This window comes from Eleutherodactylus coqui, chromosome 4 (genome assembly GCF_035609145.1).
Source record: "Eleutherodactylus coqui strain aEleCoq1 chromosome 4, aEleCoq1.hap1, whole genome shotgun sequence".
Taxonomy (NCBI): domain Eukaryota; kingdom Metazoa; phylum Chordata; class Amphibia; order Anura; family Eleutherodactylidae; genus Eleutherodactylus; species Eleutherodactylus coqui.
Window position 1 is genome coordinate 73,541,222 of NC_089840.1, and position 26,072 is coordinate 73,567,293.

General features: G+C 42.5%; 1 protein-coding gene across 4 annotated transcripts in view; it reads left to right on the forward strand.

The window, feature by feature from the left end:
• The window catches only part of CUX1 (cut like homeobox 1), a 378,084-nt gene that overhangs the window by 82,070 nt on the left and 269,942 nt on the right, over nucleotides 1-26,072 (forward strand). Inside the window, exon 1 of one of the 4 annotated variants that reach the window (XM_066599648.1) lies at nucleotides 8,984-9,207. The exons of the other annotated variants lie outside the window; for them this stretch is intronic. The gene's annotated coding sequence lies outside the window, so the exon portion shown is untranslated. Of the gene's footprint in view, nucleotides 1-8,983; nucleotides 9,208-26,072 lie in introns of those variants that run through there. 4 annotated transcript variants of the gene reach the window in all.

The window sequence follows — 26,072 nt, forward strand, 5'->3', positions numbered from 1 at the left end:
GGAGAGTGTAGTGGGCATGCTCTGTGACCTGTGCAGAGGTCATTGTGCAGAGAGGGAGAAGGGGTCAGCTTTGACCACCATCTATTGTGAGTTGTGTGTCCTGAATTATCTACATATAGGTGTTAAGCCCAATCTACACTGGACGATTATCGCTCAAAATTCACTCAAACTATGTCTTTTGAGTGATGATCGTTGCGTGTAAATGCTACCATCGTTTGCTTTGCAGCCGAACAATGATTTTATGTTGAGTTTAAAATCCATCATTCGGCCAGGCAGCTGATGGCAGGGACTGCAAGCTGTGAGTCGCCACGGGAGCGCTGATAACATTGTTTTCAGCTGCAGTCCCACAGCAGAACAAAGGGGCTGTTTGCAGATAACAGACCCCCCTGCTGTTATCTGCATACAGTGAAAGGAGGCTCATTTATATGCAAATTAGGCTAATGGGCTACTAATCGGCATTAGTGCCAATTAGTATCTTATGCAAAATGATCGCTCAAGCTGTCATTCAAGCTATCTTTTGCACAAATTTTGAGCGATCGTCTTTTCATTGTGATCCATTAGGTAATGCTAAGATGACAGCTGAACTTTTTTTTTTCTACGGAAAAGTAGGAAGTGTCATATTATTTGGTTTAGTGATCGGTGTGAAAACTGCAAGATTTCAGGATTTTTTTACACTATACATTGTAGTTTCAAAGATAACATTTTTTTAAATAATTGTTTTTTTTAACATTAGAAACTTGATTTAAATAATAAGTCATTTTTTGATGACAAATTCCTTCAACTTATATCTGCTGATTTTTTTTTAATCATTTGTTGTCTTCTTTCTGTGACTTATGCGTCTGAGAAAGCTGGATGACAACCAACATCCAATCGGGCTTGCCAGATTCCCAAATGGAAAATCTGCCCAGTTATGCTGTGATACGGGAATTGGGCACGTATCCCTGCACAGCTGAGCTGATTTACCATTTAGGAAGCTAACAAAGCTGAGCTGACACTCTCTGTAAGGGAGGCCATGTTTGTTGTCACCTAACTTTTGAGGGAAATCTTTAAATTGGTTCTGCACAGTTTCTGTACATATGAGATGGATGTAAGTAAATAGGACTGACCTGTAATAGGGAAGGAAACCTGTCAGCACCATTTCACCCCCGGAAACTCTCCACTGGCTAGCAGCGGATGACAAATCAATCGCTTCTAGTGCTCTCTTTTTTGCTAACGAGCTTACATACTTCCACAATTAGGTTCGAAAGTTATCCTGTGCAGTAAGCAAATGAGCAGAGAAGAGTCATACTGATTCATAAGGTACCAATCTAACCATACCACCTTTATCTTAGTAGCTCATTACATCACCAATTACGTGGGAAAACCTGTCTAGCAAGACAGAGGTATAGTTAGTTCGGCAGCTCAAGAATCGGCGTAACTCTTCTCAGCCAAATGACTCTTCCCTGCTGATTCGAATGAGAGGCAAAGGACAACTTTGGAACCTAATTGCAAATGTACATGGGCTCATTAGGAAAAGAGAGGATATCGGAAGCAACTGATTTTTCATTTTCTCTTGGCCCCTGAAGTTAGCTTTAGGCATGAGATGATGATGACAAATTGTACAGACCTTTGAAAATTTTGTACAATATCTACCAATATTATTCCTACATGTGGACATTTGCACTATGGGGTCTAAAGAAAGGAAGGGCAGGTTTCCAGACATTGGTTATAGCTGGTTTTATACAAGGTGGGTCATAGCCCACCTCTGATCCCAGCATCATATTCTTATGAAAGTTGTCTAAAACAAAATCTTTGTTGCCCATATCGACCAATCACAGCACAGCTTTCATTTTACCTTGGCAGTATAAGAAATGAAAGCTGAGATGTGATTGGTTGCTGAGGGTAACAGACAGATTTTCTTTTAGACAGCTTTCATAAGAGTATAGTGCCGGAATTGGAGGCGGGCTACTTTTGCGAGACCTACCCTGTATATTTTGTTATACATTTACTTGATTTTAATTGCTTTTGTATGGTAATTTATTTTCACGTTTGCCCCTTGGCAAACATGGTACATGTAGTATGTTGGCGTCTCCTGTGCTAGGCGAATGACTCTCGGTATGCTCTGTACGTCTTCAGAGTTTAGTACGCGTTCACCATCTACCATTGTTAGTCCTTCATACTCCGTTTTATCGTATTTCTTTACATTTAGCCCAATTACAGCTCCAGTCTTTATCATTCGGAGTTTGGAATGCCTCTTGCTTCAGAGTCCATTTTGGCTCTATATTGGTTGTGCCGATAACATTGTGTTTAGAGGCCCCTCATGCATATTAGTTTATGAAAGGGAACGGAGATAACGAAGAGTTTAAAATCTTTTCTTCCAATTCCATGTCCCTATCATCGTTACAAAAGTGTTGTGTATGCACTTACCACGAAAATGGATGTGCTGATTAAATATATTAGCATGGAATTAGATGACTATTTAAATTCTTAATGAATTTCAGACTGTTAAATATCACCGACAGCTATGGATAAAGCTGAACACTCACATTTCCTTTTTTTATGGCATTTCATCACACGCAAATGTTCTGTGACCCATGAAAGGACTTTTTTGATGTTCTTTAGCCGAGCTGCGGGAGTGTGTTTTTCAGAGATGGGCATTGTTATAGCAAAACAGCAGAATCCTGAGGATGGTTCCAGTATTTGCTGTCATTACATCAATGCTCTACAATTACACACATTTAAAGGGGTTTTCCTAAGAAGGCAATCCGGGTCCTTGGCTCATGACGCCTCGGAACACAGAGCCACACTGTAAGAATCGGCAAGGTTATGATGTAATACTATATTTCTACTGTAGCCACCACTGCATGGAAAATGCATGGCTGGCCACGGCTTTCCTGACCAAGTCATCTCTTTGCCAGCGGTGCCAGGAGCGGGACCCAGACCAATCAGCTGCTCTCCCCATGGACTTCGCTCTGACAGGGGTTGTCTCTGAGGGACAACCCCTTTAACTGTTCTTGTTTGACTTGCCTTAGCGTACCTAAGTTTTCATTGACTGCTGCTTTGCTGCTGTTTGCACCCAGTTTGATCTCTAGCAATTCAGTTTTTCCAAGTCAGGGAATCTGCCGGTACAGTACTGGCTAGGACATCCTCTCTCAAACTTCCCATGTTGCCTTGCACAGCCCTGCTCCAATTAGCTGCAGAGCAGCATCTAAATGCCCGCCCCTCAGCTGCATGTAGTAACTAGCAGTGTCCCGTATGGCCCTGTTACTAGAGAAGCCGGATGCCTAACAACAGGCAGTGGATTGCAAAGGTGCTGGAAGAGAAACCCCCTAGTGGCTTGAACTTTGACTTGATCTTTAGTGGTAAAATATATAAATGCCTAATGCAAATATATCACAAGATTTATGATACACACATAGGCTGTTAGATGAGCAAAAGTTGTGTGAAAAGCTAGTGTCTATTTAAGCCTGGGTTTGACATAAAAAAACAGATGCCAGAACTTCACTTTGTGAACCAGGCCTAAGCTTCTAATCGGGGTTGTTCTTTCTGCTGAGAACCTTCCTGATTAGCTGGTTTGGGATTGTTGAGTCCAGATATTTATACAAGCCCCTTGGTGGAAAAACAAAACGTAGCAGACCATCCATAATATTTCTGCTTATTAGATCGAATTTGGCCAAATCCACCGATATTCGGGTATGTATGGGGGCCTGCCAAATGATTTCACTTGACAGCAGATGGCAGAAGAAAGAAACATTGAGTATGTTGGAATTCAAAATGGCCAGTTCTTTGTTTCCCTTTCCTCATTGAAATAAACATATGTGCTTGGCTGAGTGCACATTTATGGGGAGAGCTAGCCTAAAGGCCCTTTTACACACAATGATTATCACTCAAAATGTATTCCAATGGCTGAAAGTTAGCGGTAATCGTTACATGTAAATGCAAGCAGTTGTGCGCTATTCGCTCACTTGTCATTTAGTTCATTTAGTGTTGTTTTTAGACGGCATAAAAATAGTCGTCGTGCAGTTCAAAATTCGCTCCATTTGAATGGAAATTGTTTAATGTTTTAAGCGGCTTGACGACTTGAGGGGAGTAAACAATGTACATATTGTGTTTGCCCTGCATGTAGAGAGAAGACAATGGAATCCTGCTGGCCAGATAATCCCTTGCATAAACACACGTCCACCTGAGTAAACAACTAGTTCTACTTCCACAAAGTTTACTTTGGCTAATGTGGGAAATAAAGCCATTATCTGTACTGTAATTTTATGCAAAAATCTCATCCATTCATTCACTCATCAGGTCTTTTAAGTGATTATCTTTGGCTGTTAAATGGCCTTAAGTGGGTGTTCACACAGGTGACGCCCAAAAATACAACCTATTATTTTAAATAGGTGTATGTGAAAGGGTGATTTTTCTTTTGCAGCGATCCTGAGACACGAAAAAAATTCAGCATGTTCTATTTTCATGTGAGTCTCAAACGAGAATAGAACATGTAGAAGTGCGATCTCCTGCACTTCACGCAACACACAGATGGGGGTTGTCCGTGTGCGATTATTGTGCCTGAGAATGTCAGGTGCAATTCAAATTGGGGAAAACTGATTCACTGTGTTTTAAAGGGGTTGTCTCAACAGACCACCTCTTCCAGAATGCACCTCCTCCCCTGGCAAACTTCTGATTTTGCCGAATGAATCTGTGGCCAGCCAGGCATATAGCATTACTTGCAGGTATTCAGATGAATGGCCATCCTTATAAAACTAAGATGGCTGGAGTCTGCCAGAACAGAAGTGACTCCTACAACCCCCCACTAGCTTCCATATACTCTAATCAGAGCTGTGGAGTCTGAGTCAAAGTCCCATTTTGGTGGAGTCCGAGTTGGTAGAAATGTACTAATTTCAACTTACAGAAAAAATATGTGTATAAATTACAAATATGGTATAATAAAGGAGTTTTCCGAGTTAAGGACACCCCTGTCATTGGGTACCCCATGCCTTAAAATAAAAAAAAAATCAACTTCTCCCTGTTCGTTCGCCGTCGCTAGCTTCAGTCTCCACTGTGATATCACTTTAGATGTTGACCCCGTCAACAAACAAGCTGCAGCACTCAATGACAGTGATTATGGTCGTGTGCTGTCATTGGCCGCTACAGCAGGTTTCCGGGACGTCACAAGCGCTGCGGAATAAGTTGGCGCTATAGAAATAAATATTATTATTAACTGCCTGTAAACGGACAGTGGAGACCGAAGCCGGTGGTGGAGGACGAGTAGGGAGAGACGAGTAACTGCTGATTTGTTATATTCCGGCATGGGGACCTGGTGACCGTGGTTTCCATAAATCGGACAACCCCTTTAATTCAATGCTGAATGTGTTGCATATCGCCTTTTATAGGAATTTAGGAAAGCTTTGAAATGTCCAATAAATCTATATTCTAGTCATCTAAGCCCCTGTTTATAGGATAACGAACTAGGATGTGGAAACTGCAAAACAGAAATCAGTTATTGCCTTTCCTCTCCAGTAGATAAAAGGGGTTTCCAGTGAAATACTATTGATGACTTATCAGGGAAGGTCATCAATAGTTGATCATCTGGGGTCCGTTGCTTGGGACCTCAACCGATCAGCTGAATAGGCACATATTGTCAGTGCCGCAACAACGCAGAAGTTGGAGCGGAAGTCTTTGCACTGACCTTCATGTAGTGGCCAGCGCTTGTAACTGCAGGCACGGCTCTCATTGATTTCAATGGGAGCTGTGCCTGCAGTTACAAGTGCCAGTCACTTTACGGAGGTCGGTGTGAAGGCTTCCACTCCGACCTCTGTGTATTTGGGGAGGAAATCTCCACGCAGACCTCCCATGTGGTGGCCGGTGCTTGTAACTGCATTGAAATCAAAAAGAGCTGTGCCTGCAGTTACAAGCACCGTCCACTACACGCAAGTCGGTGTGGAGGCTTCCTCTCTGACTTCTGTGTTGTCGCGGCGCTGACAACATGTGCCCGCTCAGCTGATCAGTCGGGGTCCCGAGTGGTAGACCCCAGCCAATCAACTATTGATGACCTATCCTGATGATAGGTCATAAATAGTATTTCCCTGGAAAACCCCTTTAAGTATCTCTTTGCTTATATTTTCTATCCCTTTGTAGATACTACTGCTGTAGCCAATAGCACATTAAGTGCCAGTAGTCAATTCGGGGGCATACTGTACTTATAGGGTGTGCAAAAATTGGGAGCCCCATCACAGCAAAGGGCCAAGCAACTTCAAGTTATCCCACTGGGTCAATTTGTAGAGTACAAGTTTTTGTAACGGCTCCTGTGTTGTGCCAGCAGCGCCGTCAGGAACTCCATTTCTTCCACCAACCCTGGAAACGTATACCCCAAAATAATATGTAAAGTGTTTCATATTAATTGTTCTCTACTGTTCTGTCGTTGTACAATGGGTAGAAGATGGTGACGTGTGGAACATCTGGTTCACGTGTCAATGTATGTAGCCAAGTGGTTCAGCTTCTGTGGCTGCCAACGTATATTATTGTGTGTTCGCATGATGTGAAAATACTTAGTCTTGTAGGTCAGCTGTCGGTAAAAGGTTAGCGGTATTTACTGGGCATCCACTCTTTATTTAATGTGCAGATGAATAGCACGGTTAATAAAAGAATTATTGCTGGGTACTCTGACATTTATGTCCTTGGATTCCAATAAAGAATTGAAATTATGAATAGCTGATGGTTTAAATTGATGTTTTATGTTGAACACTAGCTGTAATTTGCCCTCTGAGGATTGTTATACCGAGAAACAGATGGTTTTTCAGAGTAACAAATTGCTTGAAGTATATATAGAACTGGCTTTGAAATACTTTCACCTTCAATTGCAGAGAATCTGATCCAGTTTAGACACTTCCATTATGAATAACAGCCCCCCATTCCTTTTTTTTTTATTGTTAGAACACATTATAATCTCATTTACCTGTTTTATTATGTTTGTCTTGATTTTAAAGCGAACATTTTATCTTCTGCCTTTTAAGACATCACTTATTCGGGAGCGACTTCTGGTTATTAGCTAAATATATAGGATTGTGTTTCCTCTCTGTAAGGGCTCTTTCACACGACCGTATGCGGTTTTATGTTTTCTCATCTGCGCCGTAAATTCGCAAGAATGGACGATTTCCCGCGATCAACGGCAAGAGATAATTAGTGTTCTCTTGTCCATCACACGACTGTGAGCGTTGTTTTGAGCAAAAAAATATGTCGCACCCCGAAAAACCCTTGCTCAACCTCATGGAGCGGCCGCACCAAATGTACACCGCTCCCTGCCGGCAGCAGCCAACCAAGGGGAAGACGCCAGTGGAGGTGCCAGTCCGCCGGGAACAGCTGCGGGGAGCGGAGTGACAGCAGTCCTGCCTACAGCGGTTGAAGCCTGGTCAGGGCAACTAGGGGGAATGCAAGTTGAGGCGGCAGTCCACCAGTGAGAGCTGCGGGGGAGCTGAGTGACAGTCCTCCCGCCTGCAGCTGCAAAAGCTTGGATGGGAGCGGAGATGGCAGTGGCAGTACAGCGGCAGTGAGAGGTATGAGTTGTTCGGCATCGAAGAAACACAGCTGGCCCCGCTGTCAATGTCCTACCTGCCACACTAATAGCCAATCGGAAGCTAGGGGCCGGACAGGGGGCGTTTATTCCACCAAAGCCAGCTCAGCCCCCCAGCTTCCGGTGGCGTCAAGGTACAACCGTACCGCCTTCAAATGCCTAAATAGAGGCATCGGTAAGCTTTTCGCTAAATACCTCCCCCCTCCCTTTTTTTCCACAGCTCCCATAAGAGTCTATTAAAACCACTGCCATATATCGGTCAAAAGATATGACCAGAACTATCTTTTTACCCACCGTATATACTTCACCACCGTATTTTGGTCGCATATGTTCCATTTTTTACTGTGCACCGGTTTTACGCGACGTATATCAACGAATGCATTAGAAAACTATGCCTCAAATGGTTGCGTATATCGGTCGGCCATAAAAACGCGCCGTATATGTGCTGCTGTGAATGAAGCCTAAAGGTGCATTCACACAGAAAAGCACGATATTGGACTGAGAAACCTAGACTGATGTCATGCTTGTAAATTCTGATGCTTACTGCGAACACGTTGCGAATTTCCAGGAGAATCACAAGACTGAACATGCAATTTTCACGTACGTGAAAATTGCAAGCATTTTTAATAGGAAAAATTAAAAATCGCATGAAACTGGAATGTACATACAAGTGTGATGGAAGCACAAGGTGATGATTTTTTTCCCCATTGGAATCCATAGGCGAGATTTCTACAGACTCGCAAAAAAATGGAATCTGCTGCGACTTCTCTATCTGGCAGCATGACTGCGAAAGAAAAATCGCACGTGGAAATACTTATTAAAAATAAAAACGGGTCTCGCAATGCGCAAAACACGCAGCGAAAAACTTGCTTGCGTTAATGCACCCTTATACCGTACAAGAAACGGCAAAAAGACTGATTTTTTTTTTTTATTCTGATGCCCATTTGTGGCAATGGAAAAATGATTTATGTAGATTACGTCCATCATGCATCTGATTTTGAAACTTTCAGCTGAATTGGGAGATGTTCTAACTAGTTGTCAAATGTGATTGTTCCCAGTAGGAGAAACCAAGTAATCTGGTAGATATGATACCTTTTAATGGCTAACAAAAATACATGCTGTAACTAGTTGTCAAGGCATACCGCCGCTGCCCACCTCGCTTACTTGCTGCTGGTGCCACAATAGCGCCTCATCGTCAACCATGTGCAGCTTTCTGTACTCACTTCCCTACTGGCTCTCTGGTGTCTGCCCGCGGACCACCTGTGTGCTCCTCCCTCTCTTTTATAGTGCTATTGTGTGCTCCCTAAACCAGTCCCCCTCCAATCCTGTCACATCCTCTACTATATTAGGCATCCACACCCTAGGGTGGATGCCTAAGCAATTTGGCATCCTACTGTCATTTTTGATACAGCTTTAGTTTGCTTATTCTGGCTCTGACTCCTACTCTAACTACCTGTTGTTCTGACTCTGTGCTCCCTGACCTCAGTCCTTTTCACTGGACTTCATTTCTCACTATCTGTCCTGCCCTTCTGCCTGGACTTCGTTGTTGCTACTGTGCCGCCATCCCTGACCATTGCTACGTCTCTGGATAAGCTCCTGTGCACACCGTCAAGTACTGCACTTCAGCCCTGAGCAACGTCAGCAGCCACACTACTAGGACTATCTGTGTAAGTAAGCTTGGGGGTCTTGCAAAAACAACCATATTCCGCTTGGAGTGGTCAAGGGGGGGAAACTATGGTTCCCTAGGTGTTGCCTTTTCAGCCTAAAGCCAAACTGCTGGGTGGCATGGTAGATCCACATCCCCCTGCCTGACACTTGTCTTGATCTTAGGTGATACAGTGGTGCCTACATGGTATGTAGATCCGTTTGTAAGTAATCAACCTTGTATTGCTATTTGTGACTGTTGGTTGAAAGCTGTTGTCCATCAACTGTGCCTTGGGACGCGTACCCCCAATGTCTGATACTCATCCAATTATCAGTTAAAAGATTCCAACTTATTGGAATATTTTTTTCATATGCCACATTTGAGCATTTTAAGAACAGTCAGCGCCCATCAGTCCTAGAAATACATTTCACTGTTGTACTTTAGGGGAACCTGCCACCGGGTTCCTGCTGTCCAAACCACGGGCAGCATTGAACCCAGAACAGGTATGCACATTGTGCCCATGTATGTTTTAGGCCGCCTGCACACGGGCGGAAATCCCGCGGCGGTATTTCTGCCACTGAAAGTTTGCATAGGAGTGCATTACAATACGCACTCCTATGCAGACGGCCGCGGTTTGGCCGCGCGAAATCTCGTGCGGCAAACAAACCGCGGCATGTCCTATTTTTGTGCGGGGCATGCACTCACCCGGCCGCCAGCTCCGGTCTGCGCATGCGCCGGCTGCTCGGTAGGCGGCACATGAAAGAGCCGGGGCCGCCAGGCGCGGGTGAGTACGCGCTCGTCTCTGCAGGCGCTCGGGTCGGGTCCCGCGGCGAGAATTCTCGCTGCCGGATCCGACCCGCTCGTCTGCAGGCGGCCTTATTCTGAAATATTGCGGTGTTTCAGAATAAACCTACTTTGGATATGCAGTCTAGAATGCAGCCATGAGTTATGGGGGCAGCTCTGCATCGGCCTCTCCCCGGCCACATCATGTAGTGTGACTGCTCTCAACTTATGTATATAGGGATGATGCGGGCATACCAACTAGACCACTATCAATGATAGGGTTAGTTATCATTTTAAGGGTATGGTCTCGGGGCACAGCTGCCACACACGTGATATGCGGTCAAAAGCTATGGCTCACTGATGACCTAAGTGGTTACTGACCATGGTCAATCGTCATGCAGTTTTAGGAAAGCCACACAGCCATTTACTGTCAATAACCCCATAACTCATTACTGAGTCGCAGCTTTTAGCTACATAGGGTACGGTCCCATGGTTGAGACACGACCGCTAACAATATATTTTCAATTCTTTCTGCTACGTTAGATCTTTGAAATCCACTCACAAATGCCTATTAATTAAAAAGCATGAAAGAAACCAAGCAACGTGGTTAAATTAAATATTTGTAGCTGTCTGCTCAACTAATGTATCGAAAAAAGTTGTTGTCCTAACTTTACTTTTATATGGCCACATGGGGCAGATTTTCCATCACAAATTTTTCTACAATTTGACGGCAAAATTTGCATTTGTTACATGCGGATGTGCCACTGATTTTGCTGTGGAGCCGCCAAAAATTTCACCTCCTTTATTAAAAGGCATGAAATACACTGTAAAAACTGTCGGATTTTGAATCCACACCACTGACATTGAAAGGGACCATTGATTCAAACATCAACATGTCACCATACTTGGAAGCAGCATACCAGGTTCCCTCCTCATGAACAATCCTGTTGCCATTTGTACTTTCTGGCAGTCTCATATTTCACTATACTGAGTGATATTTGGAAGAGTGAATCCTTCCCCTCCATGGGACCAATGGCGACGACCTTAGTAATGTCCATCCTGGGACCACCACTGCTTAGCTATTGATGACGTATCCGTCGGAGAGATCATCCGTTTCTTAGAGCTATAAAACCCATTGAAGGCTTTCTCCATTATTTTAAAAAACTTCTGGCTTGGCCTTATGTTGAAAAGGTGGCATCTTACACATGTAATGCCAATTTTAAACAATTTAACTAGTACTTTGGACAATTTATGGACCAGCATTGCTGAATACTGGCTCAAAATGGCCCAATTGGCCTCGAATTTATCTTGCAGGCTTGCCTTTTGGATTCCGATATCACATTATGATGCAATACCGTTTTTTTCTGTGTTGCAGAACTGCAGCTTAATGGAAATCCTAAGTATAATTAAAAGCTTTATAAGTCTACTCAATCATGAGTAAATGTATGTTATAATTTATTGAGTATTTGCTATTCTTTGGCACCAACGATTTGGATTGCTCCAAGAAATTAAAGATTGGCAGCAATCCTCACCCTGATCTGGGCCTGGGCTCATAAACAAGTCTGTCCTGATTCTTTTCACATTATCAGTGCATAGATCTCATTTTATAGACTTATAATTATTATAATTTAGTTTTAAAATGCAAATTAACTCTTCACCACCACTCCTCCCCGCATCGTATTTTGAATTATCCATTATTAGCAGGAAAGGAAAGTAAAATGGAATCCCACAATAAATTTAGTGACTCAACACTGAATAGTGGAGAACCCTGTTTAATTATGGGTCAGAAGTGACCCAACATTACATTGATATCCTTTGTCTTTATGCCTTCTTACTGGTTATAGCTATATTTTAAGCTACTCATACAATTAAAGGATATTGGTAACCTATTTTTAAGGATAGGTTAGCCATGTCAGATTCTGGGGGTTGACTATCAGCACCCTCGCCAATCACCTGGTTGACTAGGTTCACAGCGTCACAGCACTCTGACCTCTTCATTGCTTATCTTAGCAGCAGTGCCTGGTATTGAAGCTCAACCGCATTCACCTGAATGGGACTGAGCTGTACAAAGGGCCATAGGACCTATGAATGTGATTTTTCCATGCTTAGAAAAGACCACCATGCTGACATGAGCACCAAGACATCTTCAAAGAGGTGATCGGTACCAGAAGTCTGCCCCCCAATCTGATATCATTAAGGATAGGTCATGACTATTTAAAGGCTATGTACACCTTTTGAACTTTTTTCTTTTACTTAGGGTTTTTCTTTTAAATGAAGGCTTTTTGGAATAGGTTTTCAGTAAAAATTTTTGATTGTTTGAGTTCTATGCTTGTTTTGCTTTCCAAGGCACTGCAGGCTAGAGGACTGAAATCTTGGCAAATTCCTTTCACTGAGCTATTACAGAGGGCTATATGACTGTGTCAGTGGATGGTGGAGAAGATCGGGAGGACAGAGAGCAGAGAAAGCGACTATTACAGAGGGCTGTATGACAGCGGCAGGGGATGGTGAAGGAGTTCAGGAGGGCAGAGAGTAGAGAAAGCTATTATTAATAAGGACTGTAATTCACTCTGAGTGAGTTTTATGCCCTTATCACCAATGACTGAGAATGAACCAGCAGCTACTCAGAGAGAGGATTAGCTAGAGGAGAGATAGCTGTGTAGTATTTAGTGGGCGCGGTTATTCTAAGCATCCTGTAAAAGAGAAGAGGGCAGGGAATGTGTGCATTCATGGGAGAGGCCAGCTGATCAGTGCTGAGAACGCCCTCCCCAGCCAGAAACTTGAATGTAGGAGATACTGCAAGTCAAGTATCACGCTTTCTAAATGCAACAGAATAAAAACTCAATGCAAAATAACCCAAATAACTGCATCATTTTTTCTGCAGGGACATGGTAAGATATTTATGTATTGATTTTTCATGCACAACGTTTTCTATGGCTTTTAAGAATCCAAAAAAAACCTTTTAATTCAAAACCAAGTGTTGAAACCAATGTTTCTTTAAAAGTAATCTCATCACAGCTTAAAGTGTCAGGACAGCACACAGGCCAATGCCAACACATGTCTTCAGTAGCTCATGCAAAGACAACACTCTTTTCAAGAACAGTAGTGTTTTTCTCCCGTCGTCTATAGTCTATACATCCTGTTAAGGAAACGTTCAGCTGTCTATTGTATTTGTTTCTTTTGTACCTGCATGAAAGATTGTTCCAGCTGCAATCACCTATTCTAATTTGCTATAGTAAATGTGCAGACCTGTCATACACATGATCCTCCTTATAAGTATGCTTTATCCTTGCTCTACTAATTGAATAAAACATAAAGGACAATCCCTTGAGAGATTACAATCTTAAGTGGTAATGTTAGGGAATTAAGTGTGTTTGCTGCATTCTGCTGCCACCCTCCAGCAATGAGAGTATTAAGCATACTATTCCTGTTACATTAGAAATGCCCTTTTGTCCATACTTGTCCCAGGCAGCAGACAACCTATCAGAAGGGCATTTCAATTAGACCTTGATAAGTGAAAGGTATTTGCTAATCTTTGGTGGGTGTGCGGAATGGCTCATGTTCAAAGAAGTGAAGAAATGCATCAGGAATCCTGGCTCTGCTCGTTTCCCTTCTTTGCTGATTGTCAGGAAATGGCACATTAATTTGTCTGGCTCAGTAATGGCCCTCAGAAGATATAGGCAGCAAGAACACCACCGCTTCATTATTGTTACTAATTTTAGACATTTTAAAGGAAAACGTTCCCCATCTGGGACTTGCGTGCAAATTCTTCTTCTCTCCCGTTGTCTTTCTTTTTTTTTTTTTTATAATTCATATTCGCATTACCTTGTTGTGTGTCGAGTCATAGATACTTGTATTAATTAACATAATTTCTTATTAATACTCAAATTACAGCCTTATTAGAGGCTGTGCTAATTAAATTGAGCATGGTAAAACTTACCATAACATGTTACCAGTCTACAGCTGATAGCGGTACTTCGTAAAGATAATGTAATATGTATTTATCATAGCAAAAAACATTCAGACTCAACCCTGACCCCACGTAAAAAGCACGTTTGATTCCGACTGGCTACTGAAAAATACAAAGCAGGTCTGATTCCTGATTGGCCACCATAAAATCCTGAGTAGGCCTTACCCGGATGACCACCGGATGAGACAGAACTCAAAATGGCCCCTTAAAAATGCTGTTCATTTCTGACGGTTGACCTTTTAAATGCCATTTAATTCTGCAAAAATATTCCATAAAACCTTGTTGAAACAAAAACGCTGTTCATACCCGTTCCAGGCTGGCCATTCGCCCTGAAATGCCAAATCTGTTCAGGAATACTAAGTAGGCTTGACCCTTTAGGCCTCATGTCCACGGGGAAAATCAGATCCGCTGCAGATTCTCCATGGAGAATCTGCAGCGGGTCCCTCCTGCCCCGCGGACATGAGCGCTGAAAATAACAATAAATAAGAATAAACTCACCTCCCATCCGCTCCGTTTCTTCTCTTCGCTGCGGCGTCATCTTCTCTCGTCGCGGCCGGATCTTCTTTCTTTGGCTCGGCGGATGTGCATGATGACGTCGGTGACGTGCCCCGCGCATGCGCCGGGCCGAAGCAAAATGATCCGGACGCGACTGAGAGAAGATGGCGCCGCGCCGAAGAGAAGAACCGGAGCGTGTGAGTAAACTCTGATTTTTGTCTCCCGCGGATCCGGACGGCTTCCATAGGCTTCAATAGAAGCCCGCGGGAGCCGTCCCCGCGGGAGACCCGCATGAAAATGGAGCATGGTCCAGATTTTTCCATGCTCCATTTTTTTTAAAATCACTTTTATTGACCATCCGCGGGTATTTATCTACCCGCGGGTGGTCAATGCATCCCTATGGGGTGCGGATCCGCGGGCAGGAGAAGAGTTAAAATCCGCTGCGGATTTTAATTCTTATTTTGCCCGTGGACATGAGGCCTTAAAGTCCATGTGCATTCAGGAGCATTTATAGTGTTCATTGAGTATGAAAGGTAATATAATGGGAGGCACTAACTGCTGGATTTTTATCATTGATCATTTTTTGTATTTACTTGTCAAAAAAAGTAAGTGAACTCTTTGTAGTTACCTAGATTATTGCATTAATTACTAATAGAATGTGGTCTGATTGTTATCCAAGTCACTATTCTAGGCAGACCTAATCAAACTAAACTAATAACACTCAAACCGTTGTACGGCTCATGTCTTTTATTGAGCACATAGGGTAATAAATCATAGTGCAGGGAGAAAAGGTAAGCTAACTGGCGAAAAGTGTTTCAGTTAACGAGATGAGATTGGAAGGTTGGTTTCTCTGGTCCCATGAAATAAAGCAGATGAGATTGGAAGGGTAGGTTTCACTGGTCCCATTAAATAAAGGCACACAAAGCTTGGTTATTGACAAATCTACTCTACTTAAAGAATGGTAAGTATGAAATATTCCCCAATGCTAACAACTTTCAGAAGATGTGTTGTAGAGATGATTGAAATTGTAAAAGGCTACAAAAAAAGCATTGCCAATAACCAGGGAACGATTAGACAAATTATCTAGAGCTGAACATTGTTCCTCAGTTATCAATACAATTGCTCAGACTTATAGCATATTGATATATTGTTACATGGAATGGGCCTTTAATACTAGTTTACAGTAGCAGCACCTTTAGCAGCTTTAATTGCAACTCCATGCTTCCTATAGTACGAAATTTGTCTTTTACTGTATATCGCGATTGAGGAATACAGATCTGCCGTGATTCCGGTACATTCTTTACTCAAGTTCTTTTTGTCAAATATAACATTTTGTGTACATTTGTAATAAGACCAATCTGTGTGATAAATTTACAATTCGAAGGGGGCATTTGGAATGTGGACGAATATTTTTTACGAGCACTATTCACACTATAATACATATATGTAAAGTATCCTGAAGAAAAGCTTTATTCTAAGAATTTATGTTTTAACCCTTTGCAATCCAATTTTGGATTCAGGGTTTCCTAGGGGGCTTTCTCTTTCTGCCATTATACAGTGGCACCATCTGCTGGCTAAAGCCAGTACTGCGGTATGGGACATGCTGGTGAGGCCCCTGACAACAGAGGGGCCAGTAATCTACAGTAAGAATACCCTGACGGATGTCTTCCGACATCGAAGCTGTACAGCCTTCAGTTAGAATGTCATCAGACAGTGGATTGGAAAGGGTTAAAGTCTATTTTTTTTATCTTTTTATTTAAACCTACTTTTTATAGTCAATTTATTTCATGTCATACTTCGTTACTCTTTGTCAGCACGCTGCTGCTTTTTAGTGGTTTGAATTTTTTTCTTCACATCAGCACATCCTATATTTTTAGGATAATTTATAGTTTCCATAAATATACACAAATTTGAAAAAGAAAGTGTTCCCCAAAAATCTATAATTAGAGGTTACAGGTTCTTTCTTTTCTGCCACCAAGGGTTGAAATAATATCCTTAGATTCTAAAACCTACATATGAAAGTTCGCGGTACAATCCATAGCGCGGTCTTTAGGTAAATTACTAATGACTGGAGAAAAATATACGGTTGAACTTGGATGGCATCACAGAGGGATACTTTTTATTTTTACCAAGTTGTTCTTTAAGCACAAACCGAAAACAAAGGCAAGTGTGTGGCCTCGGGGCACACAAGATAGATGGAAACCAATAATGGGAATGTGACTATGAGTTGTACACTATTTGCTTATTTCTTCTTCTAAAGAGGAATTATAGCTGTGCACCGGTTCACCGTGATGGCTGTTTATCAGGAAAACGCAGGGAACACAAAACAATGCTTTATTTTTCACATTGAATATCGTAGATCAACCATTCTTCAACAACCATCTATGGAGATTTATCAAAACCAGTTTAGTTAGTTATAGCAACAAATTGGGTAACGTTTCAAGGGCCCTCTAAGGCCTCATGTCCACGGGGAAAATCAGGCCCGCTACGGATTCTCCATGTAGAATCCGTAGCGGGTCCCTCCTGCCCTGCGGACATGAGGCATAAAAATAAGAATTAACTCACCTCTCGCCCGCTCCAGATCTTCCCTTCGCCGCGGCTTCATCTTCTCTCCATCGCGGCCGGATCTTCTTTCTTCGGCTCGGCGGATGCGCAGGGCACGTCGGTTGCGTGCCCCGCGCATGCGCCGGGCCGAAGAAAAAAGATCCGGCCGCGACGGAGAGAAGATGAAGCCGCGGCGAAGGGAAGATCCGGAGCAGGTGAGTAAATTCCGATTTTGGTCTCCCGCGGATCCGGACGGCTTCCATAGGCTTCAATAGAAGCCCGCGGGAGACCAGCACGAAAATGGAGCATGGTCCAGATTTTTTCATGCTCCGTTTTTAAAAAAATCACTTTTATTGACCATCCGCGGGTATTTACGCGCGGGTGGTCAATGCATCCCTATGGGGTGCGGATCCGCGGGCAGGAGAAGAGTTAAAATCCACTGCAGATTTTAATTCTTCTTTTGCCAGTGGACATGAGGCCTAAGAAGGTACAGATTATCCCTGTGAAGACCCAGCTAATACGCAGTCTTTAGCGCAATTCTCCATACAAACCGCACAGACGGACCCTTGCTCTATGCAAGCTAAGAATGGCAACTCTGAAACCGTATAAGTTGGCTGTCTCTCGTTTGGGGATAACTCGGTTATTCTTCAATGTTCTTTGGAGGGGATGTATTACCAAGCTTTTTTGTTTTTGCCGATTATAACTCATTGCTGAAGCATATTCTATGTTTTTATCCATTTTGAAACCTATTCTGTTTTTATGTTCCGTACATATATTCGAGCAGCCATGTTGTCTGCGCTGTTAAAAGCAGTCCAGAGATTTAACTGGAACCACATAGGCAATTGGTTTCTGGAGATGATTCATTCATTTCAGTGGGAGACTTTTTCGAGTGTGATGTGTGACCTATGCAGAGGTCACTGCATTGGGAGGGGGAGGAAGGTGAACTGTGACCATTACCTATTGTGAATCGTGTGATCTTGTATTTATATATAGGTGTTATCCAAAGTTTAATCCTGCCTGTGAAGATAGCAAGATAAAGTCTTAAAAAATAACTATAAAATAAAAAATGTAAGGCGCAGTCACTGGTGTGAAAAACACAAGATTTGGGAATTTTTTTTAAAGACAAATATGCAGAAAAAAATTATGGTAAGGATAACCCCAGGATTTTTTCCTCAATCTCCTTTGATAGCCTCATATTACATTTGAATAGTATGGCTTGGCTTTGTGAACAAAGATTTAAATAGGGGCTGTCCAAATCTACTTCAGGCTCACTATTGACTGACGACTCCAATTCGGAATAGGCAGATCCAGCCACAACGCTTGAAGGGCAAAGTTTCTTCTGAGTTTAGTGTTTCAATGTCCTGCTCCTTTCTCGGTCTTTTGCCCTTGAGGGCAGCCCAATGAGCGCTCTAAAAAGAAGAGGCAGCTTGGTATGTGATGTGCTTCCAAGCTCTGCAATCAGAGGCTAGAGTAGACCACTCTTTGTAATCAATATAGCAGACTGCAAGGGACTTCTTCAGAGGTTTCTTATGCCTCTTCTTTGGTGCTCCTGTGTGTTTTGATAACCAGTTCTGAGTTTGCCACACGGTATTATCTTGGGCAGACGGTAATTCTTCAGCCTGGAAATTTGCCCTGCCCAGCGTAAATGCATCAACAGCATGGCTTTGATACTGGTGATTTCTTTCTGTGCAAGAGCTTAGCTACTGGTAGCAAAGTTGTATCAATGGATGTTAAGAATGGTGTTGAGGCGGTGATGATGGAAGTTCTCGAGGAGTCGTAGATGGTGCCGATAGATGACCCATGACTAAGAGTCGTATAAAAGAGCTGTCAATATGACAGCACTATACACCCTGATCTTTGCGCTCTTCTTCAGGTATTTGTTGTATTATACACTTTTTGTATAGTCTGCCAAATGCGCCGCTTGTTTTATGCCAGTCTATTGTCAATCTCTTTATTAATCTTGGCATCTGAGGAAATGATACACCCCAGGTAGCTGAACCGATGAGCAGCTTTCAGTTGTTCAGCCCTGGTTTTTTTGCTCCCACTGAAGAAGCTGCAAGGCGAAACATGTCGGGATGGCTATGCATGACATTTTAATACAGTTTTGGTGGTGCTGACTTAGTGATTTCCACATAGGCTTTTGGAAGTTGGCCATCCAGGCCTATGTTTTAGTGTGTGTATATGCACAGTTATACACAATACTAACTTATGACTACTAGTCACATCTCATTTGCTACTACCATTTGCCCCTTTATTTTAAATATGATTGGTTGTTGTCTTTGTCTTCTTTGAATAATAAAGTATTTATATTATATTTTAGGGGGTATTACCTATAGGTATTTTTTGCCTTTGGCAATTAGAATTGTGTATATATAACTTGGAGTATTCCTAAGGCAACTTCATAATATATTCCAGCTTTTTAGTTCTGACCCGCCAATGGTGATACAGGGAGAACAGTAGTGTTCATGAGGTGCGGGCTGATAGAGCACCTCTGTTTTCTTTTAACCGATCTCCAGCCCAAATAGGTAGGTGGCTTCTGCAAAGCAGACTGTTGAACGTTTAAGCACTGTCTCTAAGTGAGACACAAGAGCAGCATCATCAGCAAAAAGTTGCTCTAGGACGAGATATTACATTGTCTTAGTATGGGCTTTTAGCTGCCTCAGGTTAAACAGGGTACCATCAGTGCAGAATCTAATGTAAAACCCATCGTGGTCATCCAGATCTGCTGTGGCTTCTAGGAGGCATCATACAGAAGAAGATTGTGAAAAGGGTTCGTGCAAGGACATAGTCTTGCTTTACACCATTGTGTACTGGAAAGGCCTCTGAGAGTTTGCTATTCTAAGTGACTCGACCATGCTGGCCTTCATGCAGTTGGATGATCATATTGAGTAATTTTGAAGGGCATCCCAGTTGTGCCAAAATTTGCCACAGGCCTTTCCTGCTGGTAGTGTCATATGCAAGGGCGTAACTATAGAGGATGCAGGGGATGCGGTTGCACCCGGGCCCAGGAGCCTTAGGGGACCCATAAAGCCTCTCATCTCCATATAGGTAACCCAGTACTATGAGTAAAGCATTATAGTTGGGGGCCCTGTTACAAGTTTTGCATCAGGGCCCAGAAGCTTCAAGTTACGCCTCTGGTCATATGCATTACTCAGGGTCGACAAACGTCACATACAGTCCCTTGTTCCCTTGGAGGAATTACAATTAATACTAACAAATCTATATAGAAATCTTATGTGTGTTCCAGGAGATTAGCCATTTGTGCACTCTATTTACTCACTATACTGTATGACAGTTGGCTGCAGCAGGAGCCTCCCCCCTCTGCTATATCTGCTGTAGTTGTAGATGTTGTTCCACTTCTAGGATGCAGACAGCTCTGTATATTGTGCAGTGGCCCAAGTTACTACTGCAGGCTGAGCCCTACTGAAGTGTTCTTTTAATGATAGGGACAATGGAAAGTTAGAAAGAATACTAACAAAATGGTTTACATAATATTGATATGAATAATAACTAATATTCTGATGCTACTTTCACTTTAAGGGGTCAGACTTTGGCTTACAGGGTAGCCACTAGTGATGAGCGAGCATATACTCGCTAAGGGCAATTGCTCGAGCGAGCATTGCTCTTAGCGAGTACCTGCCCGCTCGAGAGAAAAAGTTCGGCTGCAGGCAGGGAGCGGTGAGGAGGAACGGAGGGGAGATCTCTCTCTCTTCCTCCCCCCCCCCCCCCCCCCCCCGCTCCCCCTGCTCACTGCCGCAACTCACCTGTCACCCGCACTTGCAGCCGAACCTTTTCTCTCGAGCGGGAAGGGACTCGCTAAGGGCAATGCTCGCTCATCACTAGTAGCCACCTAAAGATGGCACTAGAGAGACTGTCGTCCTCCTTGCATTAGACATTGGGCCTTACTCTTATGTTCAAGAGTTCGTCCCTCTGTCCTGTACATCTTTTTTACTACCAGAAGTGAGAACAGGCCCCTTCAGACATCCAGGGCAGTGAGGGGGTGGATAAAAGGGATAGTCCTACAGCTTTGTTTCTGACAATAATGAACCTTATACAGAGTTATTATTAAAAGGATGAGCCGTAACTACGGTAACTCTTCTTTCTAGTCACCGGATTAATTTTCCTTCTGTATTCTAGCCTTTATAGCTGTGAACTCCGTGCTTCTTTTACTCCACAGCACACCATCATTTTTGTATTATGAAAACCAAATAAAATGTTACTTAAAAATAAAATTGTGAACAGATCCTAGTAGAATAAAAAAGGAATAGACTTCTAAAGAAATGTTTAGGAATATTTCTTAATTAGGCTTCTAGGATTCTTAATGAATAAAGACAAGCAGTCTTTTCAACACAATGTGGACCCCAGAGCTGACCATATGTGTTAGATTAAAGGGGTTTCCTGGGACTAAAATATTGATGATCTCTCATTAGGTTTGGTCATTAGTATCAGATTGGCAGGAGGTCGTCTCCCGCTACCTCTGCCAATACAGTGATGACGGTAGTCTTCCTGAGGTGCTGCTGACTCTCTTCACTGTATACCATGCACAGTGCTGTACACTTTGTAGTGGTGGTGCCTTGTATTGCAGCTCTGTTTCATTCCCTTGAGCGTGATGGAGCTTGCAAGTAGGGCGTAATGGGCAAGAGAAGAGGCTGTAATAGCATACCTGAGCGCCTGTACCCCTTAAAACAGCTAATGGGCGGTGGTACCAGAAGTCGCCCCCCCCTGCCCACCGATCTATTATAAGTGACCTATCCTGACGATAGGTCATCAAAATTTCACCCAAACATCCCTTTTAAGTCGAAAGAGCATTTTTTTAATGGGATAATGCAACACTGCGCTAATTACTGGGGTGCAATGTTTGACTTTATCACCATTGCATTACATTTTTGAGTAGTTTTAGAGAAACAGTTTAAAATTGTCATTTCTAATTCTAGAAACCCCACAAAGACAAGTTGAATAGATAATCTGTTACTTTTTTCATAATTGCTAAGTAGTTTTTAACAAAACAATAGCATTTTCCATACATTGCGATAATCCTAAATCCCTTAACATTTGATTTTAGTTTGTTCTGTTCGCGGAGCTATTGCCGCTTTTAAGACGTCGTCTCCTGTAGCACACTATCGAATTCAGATTGCGATAAGGAAACTATTAGTAAGCTGAGCGCGCAAAATGCAAACACAATTTAAAGCCCTTGTCTGCGCCTCCCGCACATCCCTTTCTTAGACATGATAAATGTCGTGCCCAACTTTTTCAGTTGCCTTTTATACTTTTCTTATACTTCGCATAGTTGGGCTCAATGGAATGAAAGGGAAGGCGAACACAGAATGTTAAGCAGTGAGCGCTGACTTTTCGGAGATGAGAAATGTCTCTTGGACATGTGCTTATAGAGCGGCCCTAAAACCATGGTCTATGCGCAGATGGCTACACTTGTTCTGTACTGTAAGTGGTGCCTACTAAATAAAGCGACATTCTGAACATTTTCGCTTTAAGAAGCGATTCCCATTCTCTCCGGCACATCCAGCTCTAATCTAATTCTGGATTCTTGCCCTGCATTTGTCTCGAAACACATGGAAAAAGTCCTGGCTATGAACCGTGCTTACAACACATTTTGCCCTTCTGCGTTTAGATTCTCCAACATAACAGGTGGCTGCATAAATATTTAGAAAATTAGCGAGTGTCGTATGCGTTAAGCACCTGTGTGCAAAAAAAGAGAGATTTCGCAGGAAATCTGACGTGACCAACTAGGCAGAATATTGAAAAATGAGATAAAAATAACTGAACGCCAGTATTAGTCTCTCCGTGCTTTCTTCCTGAGACTTTTCTGTCTCTCCTCACTTATTGACAGTGATTAGCTGTACAATGGCCTATTCTCTTATGTTTGCATTTAGCATACATAAAAGTTGTGTAAACATCACGAGTTAATTTAAGCCTCAAAATCCGCTGTAGAAGGCCTAGAAATTACCGGGTAGATTATCATCCAGGAATACAGAGTTGGATTGTGCAAATGCATATGGCAAGCTTTATAGCTGCATGCTGGTTACGCTGCAGGTTTCACCCCTTGCATTGCAAAGCTTTTGTCCGGGAAGGGGTTACTGTAGAGTTCTTGTCTGACAGTTTCAGCAAACTATAGTGCATTGATTTCAAATCCAACACGTGTTCCATTTTGCTGTGAACCGCTGGTGGATTTTACTGTGGATTTCATTCTCTCTTTTGCAAAGGGGAAAATCCTCATCATAATCCACATCAAAATCTTCCATCTGCCCTATAACCCCCCCTACTAATTAGGATTAGTTCTGTCATTCTGCAGGCTACCGCTTTGCAGTTTGGGAGGATCAGAGCTTGTTTGAGGGACAGAATCACACAAGTGTAATTTAAACGCTTAATACACGATGAATGAATCCAATAAAAATACATTGATTTTCATTGATACATTTGCGTATATGCATTGCGTATAATGCATGCTTTAAAATTGCATTGCGTATGTGCGGCGTTTATACACCCTGTCGCCAAGCTGGGAATTTTAAAAAAAATTAAGAAGAAACAGGAAGACTGCGCATGACCGCGTGTATGAGATTCTGTGTCATGCGCAGTCCAAAATCGCGTTATACACAGCATTTTACGCATACGCTCATGTGAGCATGCCCTAATTTAAATGGCTGCAGCTTCGGTTCTGTCACAGCTACTGCAATGCTCTTAGTGTCATTTTAAAGCCAGAATGCTTGTACGAGGGAACCAGAGCTACAGCCGTTTGAAGTAGAACGACTCATTCACAGCTGTGTTAGGGCAGTGTGGCAGAATTCCATTTTTCTGTTCTGTTTTTGAAGCAGAAAAACGGAATTAAATGTTTCTGGGGGGTTTCCCCCATTGCTTCAAATGCAATTAAAAAAAAAAACAACATTGCTGTCCATTTTCTTCCATTCAGCTTTATTTCTATTTTTTTTTATTGGGACAGGTAGTGCAGTCGGTAGCTCTGATTGTTTATGGTAAAGAAACAAAGATCATGCTGAATGCTATAAGAATAAATCCCAAAAAACAATGATGAAACTGTTGCTTTTCCATTGCCCCAACTGCAAAAAAAATTAATAAAAGTTCTTTCAGAAATTATATGTATCCGGCATTGGCTTCTATTAAAACTAGAACTCGTCCCACAAAATACAAGGTCTCTCATACATCTTAATTGATGAAAAAATAAAATGTTATAACCACTGGAACATAAAAGAGCAAACAATTCACTGGTTCTTAAGACTACAATTCACTAGAGTAGTTAAAAATGGATTTAAGGGACTAAGTTCTGCGCCAAATATTTTTACATGTGACATAAGTTTAAAATCTACTTTAGAAAAGGGACTTCTTCAAGAAGGTTTTTACAGTTTTGAATGTGACTGGTAGTAAGTTAAAGTGATTGTGCCAAGATTGAACATCCCCTGCCCCACGGACTAGCTATCTAATTGGCGGAGGTCCGACTGCTGGAACTCCCTATGATCATGTCAACGGTGCTTTCCGAATGAGTGGAGCAGTCAGGTAGTTGCCCCCTTATCATTTAAACAGGGGATAACTTTAAATTTTGTAAAGGTATCCATACACATTAGATGTCTATTGTCTGAACCCATCGGTCATCTGATGTATATGGGAGCCTCACAACTCTTCCCCAATGGGTGACGTGGGGAAGATGAAGATCAGCCAATCTGTGTACAACGTGTTAGAACCTCTTGTTCTCAGGAAGATAAGCCAAAAGGGGTCTAGCCGTAGCGTTCTCTCCTCTCTACATTCAGAGCATGCCTGGCTTTTTTTGAACAATTATCGTTCAAAACAATCGGATTGTGCGAATTTGAAGGATATTCGTTCAATGTAAAAGAATCCTTAGCGGTGTGCATCCATCTACATGGGTCATTAGTAGAGGATCAACACTTAGCTGTCCAACAAAGGTGCTCTTCTTCATCTATTTGCTGCACATTCCTCCTTTAAGGAGCCGAAGAATGCCGAAGATGATATATATGGGTTATGTCATCCCTTTGGGGTCATGCAATGCGAGGTCAGCTTTAGAATACAGATTTCATACATATGCCGGTAACACATTCCTCCGTGACAGGGCTGTCCAGCTGTTACAAGGCTTATACAGTAATTCATTACCCATGAAATACATAGCGGTCTGTGCTGGCTTGCTGGATACAATACATTGTAATGCGGCCAGTTGAATCTGTGACATCTCAGAAGCATTGTCAGTCACTATAGGCCGCCGACTACTTGGGGTTGGTGTTCTAGATTTACCTGGCTGCTCAGCATATGTGCAATAGCGCAATTCTTCTGTTTAATCATTGCTTTGAAAAATAGGTCAAGAAGAGAAATCTACATCTCCTCCTAGTAAATAATTAAAGCTAATGGAATTTTCACAAGATCTGTGAGGGGGGATTTCTGTAGGCTGCGAACGGCTGCAGATCAAGGTATTTTTTATTTATCACTGCAGCCAGAATAAAAGTACCTGGTTAATGCACTTAAAATCTACACTTTCTATTTATAAAGGTGGGAAGGCGGCTCGGATTTAAGAGGAAAGAAAAAAACAAAAAACTTATTGATTGATTTTTAGAAAGTAGATGGGTTGGAGGTAGCCGGTTTGTGAAGCGTTTGTAATCCTTTTTACTCTAATTCAGGGCTTCTTTACGCAACAGCATATTCTGCATGCGGGTTTTGCACACGGAATACACTGTACCAATCTACCATGGTCTCCCATGCTGACAATCCCACATATTGCACGAAGTACGTCCGCAGTTAAGATCTCAGCATGTTCTATCTAGGCGCGTGTAATGCACACATACACGTTAAGATAGTGTGGCCCACAGCAAGTGTGTAATGGCATTGCGGATTTTTCATTCTTTTCCAGTTTCCAAATTGTGGCCATAAAAATTTTGCCTGCTTATCTAAATGCCCTGGGCTGATCGGGCTCATACGTTCATATGAATGGTCATTTTCCCGACTATTGGTCCTTGGGAGAATGCCAGTGATTAGTCAATGAATGGGCAAACTCTCATTCATGGGCTGATCAGATCTTTAAAGCTGACATAAAAATGCTCACTCGTTGTCGGCACATCTCTCCATGTAAA